This window comes from Arachis ipaensis, chromosome B2 (genome assembly GCF_059453495.1).
Source record: "Arachis ipaensis isolate K30076 ecotype BB chromosome B2, ASM5945349v1, whole genome shotgun sequence".
NCBI lineage: Eukaryota > Viridiplantae > Streptophyta > Magnoliopsida > Fabales > Fabaceae > Arachis > Arachis ipaensis.
Window position 1 is genome coordinate 59,678,280 of NC_142437.1, and position 8,803 is coordinate 59,687,082.

Consider the following 8,803-nt stretch of genomic DNA (forward strand, 5'->3'; position numbering starts at 1 on the left):
ATGAATGTTAAAATTGCTGGCTCCTGAAAGAATGATGAACAAGAGAAATGTTATTGATGATCTGAAAAATTATGAAATTGATTCTTGAAGCAAGAAAAAGCAGTCAAAAAAAAAAAGAGAGAGAAGGAGCAGGAGAAAAAGCCAATAGCCCTTAAAACCAAAAGGCAAGGGTAAAAAGGATCCAAGGCTTTGAGCATTAATGGATAGGAGGGCCTAAAAGGAATAAAATCCTGGCCTAAGTGGCAAAACTAAGCTGTCCCTAACCATGTGCTTGTGGCGTGAAGGTGTCAAGTGAAAACTTGAGACTGAGCGGTTGAAGTCGAGGTCCAAAGCAAAAACAAAGTGTGCTTAAGAACCCTGGACACCTCTAATTGGGGACTTTAGCAAAGCTAAGTCACAATCTAAAAAGGTTCACCCAGTTATGTGTCTGTGGTATTTATGTATCCGGTGGTAATACTGGAAAACAAAGTGCTTAGGGCCATGGCCAAGACTCATAATGTAGCTGTGTTCAAGAATCAACATACTAAACTAGGAGAATCAATAATACTATCTGAATTCTGAGTTCCTATGGATGCCAATCATTTTGAATTTCAAAGGATAAAGTGAGATGCCAAAATTGTTCGGAAGCAAAAAGCTACTAGTCCCGCTCATCTAATTAGAATCTGAGCTTCACTTAAAACTCTGAGATATTATTACTTCTTGATTTCTTTCTATCCTACTTTATTTGTCTAGTTGCTTGGGGACAAGCAACAGTTTAAGTTTGGTGTTGTGATGAGCGGATATTTTATATACTTTTTGAGGTTAATTTCATGTAGTTTTTAGTATGTTTTAGTTAGTTTTTAGTATATTTTTATTAGTTTCTAGGCAAAATTCATATTTCTGGACTTTACTATGAGTTTGTGTATTTTTTTGTGATTTCAGATATTTTCTGGCTCAAATTGAGAGAGCTGAGCAAAAATCTGATTCAGGCTGAAAAAGGACTGCAGATGCTGTTGGATTCTGACCTCTCTGCACTCGAAATGGATTTTTTGGAGCTACAAGAGTCCAAATGGCACGCTCTCAATTGCGTTAAAAAGTAGACATCCAGGGCTTTCCAGCAATATATAATAGTCTATACTTTTCTCAAGGATAAATGACGTAAACTGGCGTTCAACGCCAGCTCTATGTTACATTCTGGCGTTAAACGCCAGAAACAGGTTACAAGTTGGAGTTAAATGCCCAAAACATGTTACAACCTGGCGTTTAACTCCCGAAACAGCCTAGGCACGTGTAAAGCTCAAGTCTCAGCCCCAGCATACACCAAATGGGCCCCAGAAGTGGATTTCTGCACTATCTATCATAACTTATTCATTTTCTATAAACCTAGGTTACTAGTTTAGTATTTAAACAACTTTTAGAGATTTATTTTGCACCTCATGATATTTTCACATTTGACATTGTATCTTGGTGCGTGAAAATCATGACGGTTCATTCCTTGGTAACGGCGCTGAAAACTTAATACGCACGTTCATAATCTTAGTTCTTTGTCACAACTTCCCACAACTAACCAGCAAGTGCACTGGGTCGTCCAAGTAATAAACCTTACGTGAGTAAGGGTCGATCCCACAGAGATTGTCGGCTTGAAGCAAGCTATGGTCATCTTGTAAATCTCAGTCAGGTGAATTTAATTAATTATGGTGAATTGATAATTAAAATATAAATAAAACGTAAAATAAAGATAGTAATACTTATGTAATTCATTGGTGATAATTTCAGATAAGCGTATAGAGATGCGTTCATTCCTCCTGAACCTCTGCTTTCCTATTGTCTTCATCCAATCATTCATACTCCTTTCTATGGCAAGCTGTATGTTAGGCATCACCGTTGTCAATGGCTACATCCTGTCCTCTCAGTGAAAATGGTCCAATGCGCTGTCACTGCATGGCTAATCATCTGTCGGTTCTCGATCATACTGGAATAGGATCCATTGATCCTTTTGTGTCTGTCACTACGCCCAGCACTCGCGAGTTTGAAGCTCGTCGCATCCATCCCTTCCCAGATCCTACTCGGAATACCACAGACAAGGTTTAGACTTTTCGAATCTCAAGAATGGCCGTCCATGGATTTTAACTTATACCACGAAGACTCTGATTAAGGAATCCCAGAGATACTCTTTCAATCTAAGGTAGAACGGAAGTGGTTGTCAGGCACGCGTTCATAGGTTGGGAATGATGATGACTGTCATGATCATCACATTCATATTAGGTGCGAATGAATATCTTAGAATCGGAATAAGCTTGAATTGAATAGAGAAACAATAGTACTTTGTATTAATTCATGAGGAACAGCAGAGCTCCACACCATAATCTATGGTGTGTAGAAACTCTACCGTTGAAAATACATAAGAACAAGGTCCAGGCATGGCCGAATGGCCAGCCTCCCAAGGAGGGTTCAATCATCAAAACATGATCAAAAGATGATTTGAAGATGTAAATACAATAATAAAAAGTCCTATTTATGCTAAACTAGTTACTAGGGTTTACAGAGATAAGTAAATGATGCAGAAATCCACTTCCGGGGCTCACTTGGTGTGTGCTTGGGCTGAGCATTGAGCTTTATACGTGTAGAGACTTCTCTTGGAGTTGAACACCAGTTTGTAACCTGTTTCTGGCGTTTAACTCCACTTTGCAACCTGTTTCTGGCGTTTAACTCCAGAATGCAGCATGGAACTGGCGTTGAACGCCAATTTGCATTGTCTAAACTCGGGAAAAGTATGGACTATTATATATTGCTCGCTGATGCCAAGGCATCTTAGGCTAGTTTCACTAGCATTTTTCTGTTAGTTTTAGTTGTTTTATGCATTTTCTTGAGCTTAAAGTAACCAAAAATGGTTAAATGAAGAACAAAGCAATGAACCATCCAAACAGTATGATTTTAATGCAAATTCCATGAGTTTTAGTTATATTACTTGAATGCTATGAATGGAAGATTTCTCATGAAATTTTGCAAGACTTTGATGCAATTGTTTGGATGATTTCAGGGAAGAAGAGGCTAAGCAAGGAAGCAACAAAATCAATAAAGGAAGCTTGAATATCATATGTGGAGTTTAAGTTCCAGTTTAAGCCTAAACTGGAGCTTAAACGCCAGAATCAGGAAGGCTAAGAAATGCTGGAATTGAAGTTTAACCTCCAGTTTAACCTTAAACTGGAGGTTAAACGCCAGAATGAAAGACTCACCAAAGAAGCATTTCCACGTTTAACCTCCAGTTTAACCTTAAACTGGAGGTTAAACGCCAGAATGAGAATGCCACTCAGGAAAGAGTTCCACGTTTAACCTCCAGTTTAACCTTAAACTGGAGGTTAAACGCCAGAATGGGAAAAGCACCAGGGAGCCATTTCCACGTTTAAGCTCCAGTTTGACCTCAAACTGGAGCTTAAACGTGTTCGACCAAGTTTTCTCCTCCAGGGTTGCTCTCTCCATTTCCACGTTTAAGCTCCAGTTTGACCTCAAACTGGAGCTTAAACGTGTTCGACACCTCCAGGGCTACCATTCTAAGCTTCCACGTTTAACCTCCAGTTTAACCTTAAACTGGAGGTTAAACGTGTTCGACCTCCAGGGCTGCCCTTCCTATATCCACGTTTAAGCTTCAGTTTAACCTTAAACTGAAGCTTAAACGTGTTCGACTACATGACTCTCTAGGGCTGCCTTCTTCCATTTCCACGTTTAAGCTTCAGTTTAACCTTAAACTGAAGCTTAAACGTGCTTCTACAAAAGGCCTCACTGGAAGTGTCTGGCGTTTAAGCTGCAGTTTAAGCTTAAACTGCAACTTAAACGCCACTCTTGGAAAAGGTTTCTGGGCCAAAAATATTGCGGTTTAAGTTAGTCTTTGAGCACAAACATTAACTTAAACTTACTCTGGTATGAAACCCAATTGAATATCATGGTTTATGGGATTGGGCCTGAAGGATTGATGAGTTTGAAATTTCAATTTATTGAGTCATGTGTCATCATTTGATTATCACTAAGTTAGCTCAATGAATGTTACAGAATTTGGATCAACAGCCTCATCAAGATTATGGATCATAAACCCAAGGCAAAAGGAAAGCAGGGAGAGGCCTCAAAGCCCAAGAAACACAACAGAAGCTCAATATAGAAAGTGTATAAATAGGATAGAATTTAAGTGAAGACGGGGGGACTTTTGGAACTTTTACCTTTTCATTTTTAGCTAGTTTTCATATCTTTGTAGTTGAATTCAGAGCTATGACTCACTAAACCCCTTTCATTGGGTTAGGGAGCTCTATTGTAATTCAATGAATCAATAATAGTTTATCTTCTTCTTCAATCTTTTCTCTTGAATTTTGTTAGAAAGCTTCTCGTTCTAATTCCATTGGGTAGTTGTCTTGGGAAAGAAACTACCCATAATTGGAATCCTTCGGAACCTTGGGAAAGGAATGGAGGATTCATGCTAGAGAAGCTTTCTCACAGTGAATTGGGTTGGGGTTTGGATGGATATTGTGACATGTAATCCTACCAAATTGTGGTTCATGAAACTGTGTGGTATAATCAGTGATCGAGCATCATCTCTTCTTATGAACATTTAAACCAAGGGATTGGGAATTTGTTTGTTTTTAGAGAGAATTGGTGAGCCAAGGGATTGGGATCCAATCATATAAGATTGCCAAGCAAAATTTAATGAACGCATTGGTTGAGGAAGAGATATACATGTTTTGATTCGGAGATCTCAATATCTCCTAACACCCAATGAATTCCCCATTTCTGATTTCCAATTTCTCTTTACATTCTGCAACTCAATTCTTGCAATCACCCCCATTCCTTTTTAATTTCAGCAATTTACATTCTGCTCTTTAATTCATGCAATTTAAGATTCCGCCATTTCAATTTCTTGTCATTTACTTTTCCCGCCAATTTTACATTCCGCAATTCTCATCTAAATCTTGAATCCGCTCAACTAGAACACACTTCTAATATGAATTGCTCACTCAACCAATCCTTGTGGGATTCGACCTCACTCTATTGTGAGTTTTTACTTGACGATAACCGGTGCACTTGCCGGAAGGAATTTTGCCGATCGTGCAATTTCCTAAATCGTAGCATAACAAGTTTATGCTCATCAAGTTTATGGCGCCGTTGCCGGGGATTGGTTTTCGATTGACAATTCTCCAATTGGAAGTTAACTAGATTGAGCATTTTTTTTTGTTTTGATTAATTCAGTACAAGTTACTTGTTGAATTTTAATTTCTGCACTCTGTTACATGCTTTCTTTCTTTATGCCTTTAAATTCAAGCAACTAACTCACTGACTCACTAACTGTTTGAATTAATTCCTCAATTGCTTTAACCATACTCTTCCATTAACCAAGAGTATTTCACTTGTTGTTGCCTGTGCTGTGTTCTTGTATGACAGGTAGGAGAGGAGAGACATCAACTCCTCCATATACCGAACCAGAGAGGACCCTTCATAGACTTAGAAGGGAAGCAAGAGGGAAGAGAGTACTGGGTGAAGAAGAATCTGAAGGAGAATCTGAGGACAATTTTGAGGAAGCTCTAGATCTCAACATGGATAGAGAAGTTCACAACCATGAGAGAGCTGATGGAAACAATGCCATTCCTGAGAGGAGGGTTCTTAGTTCATACATAAACCCAACCTCTGGGAATTGTGGTAGCAGCATTCAGAAACCACCCATTCAGGCCAACAATTTTGAGCTCAAACCACAGCTAATATCACTTGTGGAGAATCATTGTTCATTTGGTGGGAGTGCTAATGAAGATCCCAACCAACATCTCACAAAATTCCTGAGAATTTGTGACACTGTGAAGACCAATGGAGTCCAGGAAGATGCCTATAAACTGCTTTTGTTCCCATTTTCACTTAGGGACAAAGCAGCTAAGTGGCTGGAATCATTTCCAAGGGGGAGTCTAACAACATGGGATGAGGTGGAAAGCAAGTTTCTGGCACGTTTCTACCCCCTACAAAAGGTCAATAGGCTTCGATCTGAGGTTCAGACTTTTAGACAACAAGATGGTGAAACTCTCTACGAGGCATGGGAGAGATTCAAGGATTTGACAAGGAAATGCCCACCGGACATGTTCCATGACTGGGTGCAATTGCATATTTTCTATGATGGACTCTCTTATGAATCAAGGAAGGCTGTAGACCATTCATCAGGAGGTTCATTGAACAGGAAAAAGACTGTGGAGGAAGCCATTGAAGTGATTGAAACAGTGGCTGAGAATGAGTACTACTATGCATCAGAAAGGCACAACACTAAGGGAGTCATGGAGCTAAACCATGTTGATACAATTCTAGCCCAAAACAAAGTGTTTGCCAAGCAACTAGCAGAGCTTACCAGGAAATTAGAAACAAAGCAAGTGGCTGCAATACACACACAAGATCAAGAGGAAGTAAGCATTGAAGGAGGTGATTGGGAAGAGGCCAACTATGTGGGAAACCAACAAAGGCAATCATATGATCCACATTCCAACACTTACAACCCAGGATGGAAAAATCACCCAAACTTTGGGTGGGGGAACCAACAAACCCAACCACAAAACCACAAACCTTACAACCACAACCAACATAACAATTCCACATACCAAAATTCCAACCAAAGATCATACCAAGCCACACAAAACACTTACTCCCAACCACCATATCATGGCCAAAATAATCAACCTACCCAACCTAATCCGAACCAACAATTTCAAGATCAATTAAACCGGATAGAAGGAATGATGGCAACCATGAGTCAAGACATAACCGAATTGAAAAGCTTCAGGGATGATGTGAGAGCTACCTTAAGGAACCATGGTGAAAAACTCAAGAGGATGGAGTCTCAAGTAGGAGAGTTATCTCAACAGGCCCCCAAATCAACTGCAGTGTTCCCTAGTGACACAGAAAAGAATCCAAAAGGGGAACAAAAGAGAGTGAGATGGGAAGAATGCAAGGCCATCACCATATTGAAGGAAGTCTCAGAAGAAGAAGGAATCAGACCCTCAAAACAGGAGCCAGAAATCTTGAAGGAAGGTATGGAGGAAGCTAAGCAGGAAAGTGAAACTGAGCAACAAGGAACTGCAAAAAGGCATGCTGGAAATATACCAACCAAAAGCACCATTTCCTCAGAGGTTAGGAGGAAGTGAAAAAGGGAGAACCTATTCAAGGTTTTTAGAGACATTTAAGTCTCTCCATGTCAATATTCCCTTTCTTGAGATTCTCCATCAAATGCCTACACACATCAAGTATTTAAAGGAATTGTTGAGCAAGAAAAGAGTTTTGAAGGGAGGACAAACGGTAACAATGAACAAAGAATGCAGTGCTCTCATCAAGAAGGACACAGTCTCTAAGAAAACAGACCCAGGAAGTTTTCGTATTCCTTGCATCATAGGAGAAACAAAAATTGACAGAGGATTCTGTGATCTAGGAGCTAGCATAAATGTGATGCCTCTAACTCTTATGAAGAGGCTACAACTGAATGAGGTGAGATCCACTGATGTAATCATACAACTGGCTGACAAAACTCAGAAGCAAGCTGAAGGGGTAGTTGAGAATGTGCTGGTGAAAGTGGGAAATTATTTTTTCCCCACAGACTTTGTCATTTTGGACATGGAGGAAAGCTACCTACACCCCATCATTCTGGGGAGGCCATTTCTAGCCACTGCTAGAGCACTCATAGATGTAGAACAAGGAGAGCTAATTTTGAGAATACATGATGAACAGCTCATTTTCAATGTTTTCAAACCTGCATCTGAGCCTGAACCAGAACATGAAAAACCTAAGGATGAGAGTAGCCATCTGTGCTTGGAGGAAAGCAATCCGGCAGCTGAAACTCTGAAACAGCCCTTGGAAAGCAAACAAGAATTGCAAGAGTTAAAGCCACAAGAATCAATAGAAACAGACCAGAAGGATCCTCCCAGCATAAGGGTCAATGAAGAAAGCTTCAAGAGAAAGGGAAGAATTGTAAAGAAATTGCCAAGAGGGTGGAGAAACAAGAAAATTCCCACTGAAGGTTTCTCTCCGGGAGATAAAGTGATATCAAGTCATTATCTGCCAATCCCACCTGGCCTCAAAACAATTCCTTCCCAGCGCCCTCAAGTGTTCACAATCAGGAAAGTTCTTTCTATGGAACATTTAGAGGTCATGAAGGAATCAAGTGGGGACGTTTGCATAGTGAGAGGAGAAGACGTCAAGCACTACAATCCACCCTAACAAGGGACAACCGTCAAGCTAGTGACGTTAAAGAAGCGCTTCATGGGAGGCAACCCATGTTTTTAGTATCCTTAATCTTTAGTGCTTTGCTTTACATCTAATAAAGCATGGTTTCTTATGCATGAACTTGAATCCTCAGGACAACTATTGATAAAGTGCACTAAACTTTGCATGTAAATTACAATTGGTCTCTAAGTTTGGTGTGCCTGAAGGCACTCCCAAATCTTACTCAAATTGGATTCCATCTTTCATTCAAGGTGCACGACCAAACATTAAGTTTGGTGTTCCTTTTGAACACAGTTTATGAAAAGCAAGAAGTTCCTCTGGATTTCAAATTTCATGACAAGTATACCATTCGCATGTTTTAATACTTTGGTTTCAATTACTTAGGGTAGTAACTTTGTTTAGAATCAAAGAGCCAAAGTGACTGTGATTTATTAGAATTATGCACATTCATTAAGGACAACCAAGATGGATTTCATGTCATTAGGAGACTTTACCAAACACTAAGTTTGGTGTCCAATAATAAGTGTGCATATATACAAAAGTCACGGCTATAAGCTCATGAAGTCAATCATTGATTTACATGTGCAAGTACTAT

General features: G+C 39.7%; 1 non-coding gene across 1 annotated transcript; it reads right to left on the reverse strand.

Moving 5' to 3' along the window:
- Positions 1-5,981: 5,981 nt before the first annotated feature.
- On the reverse strand, positions 5,982-6,085 carry LOC148574048 (small nucleolar RNA R71). The gene has a single exon (XR_015905717.1). It is a non-coding gene; the product is annotated as a small nucleolar RNA R71 (small nucleolar RNA).
- Positions 6,086-8,803: the final 2,718 nt, after the last annotated feature.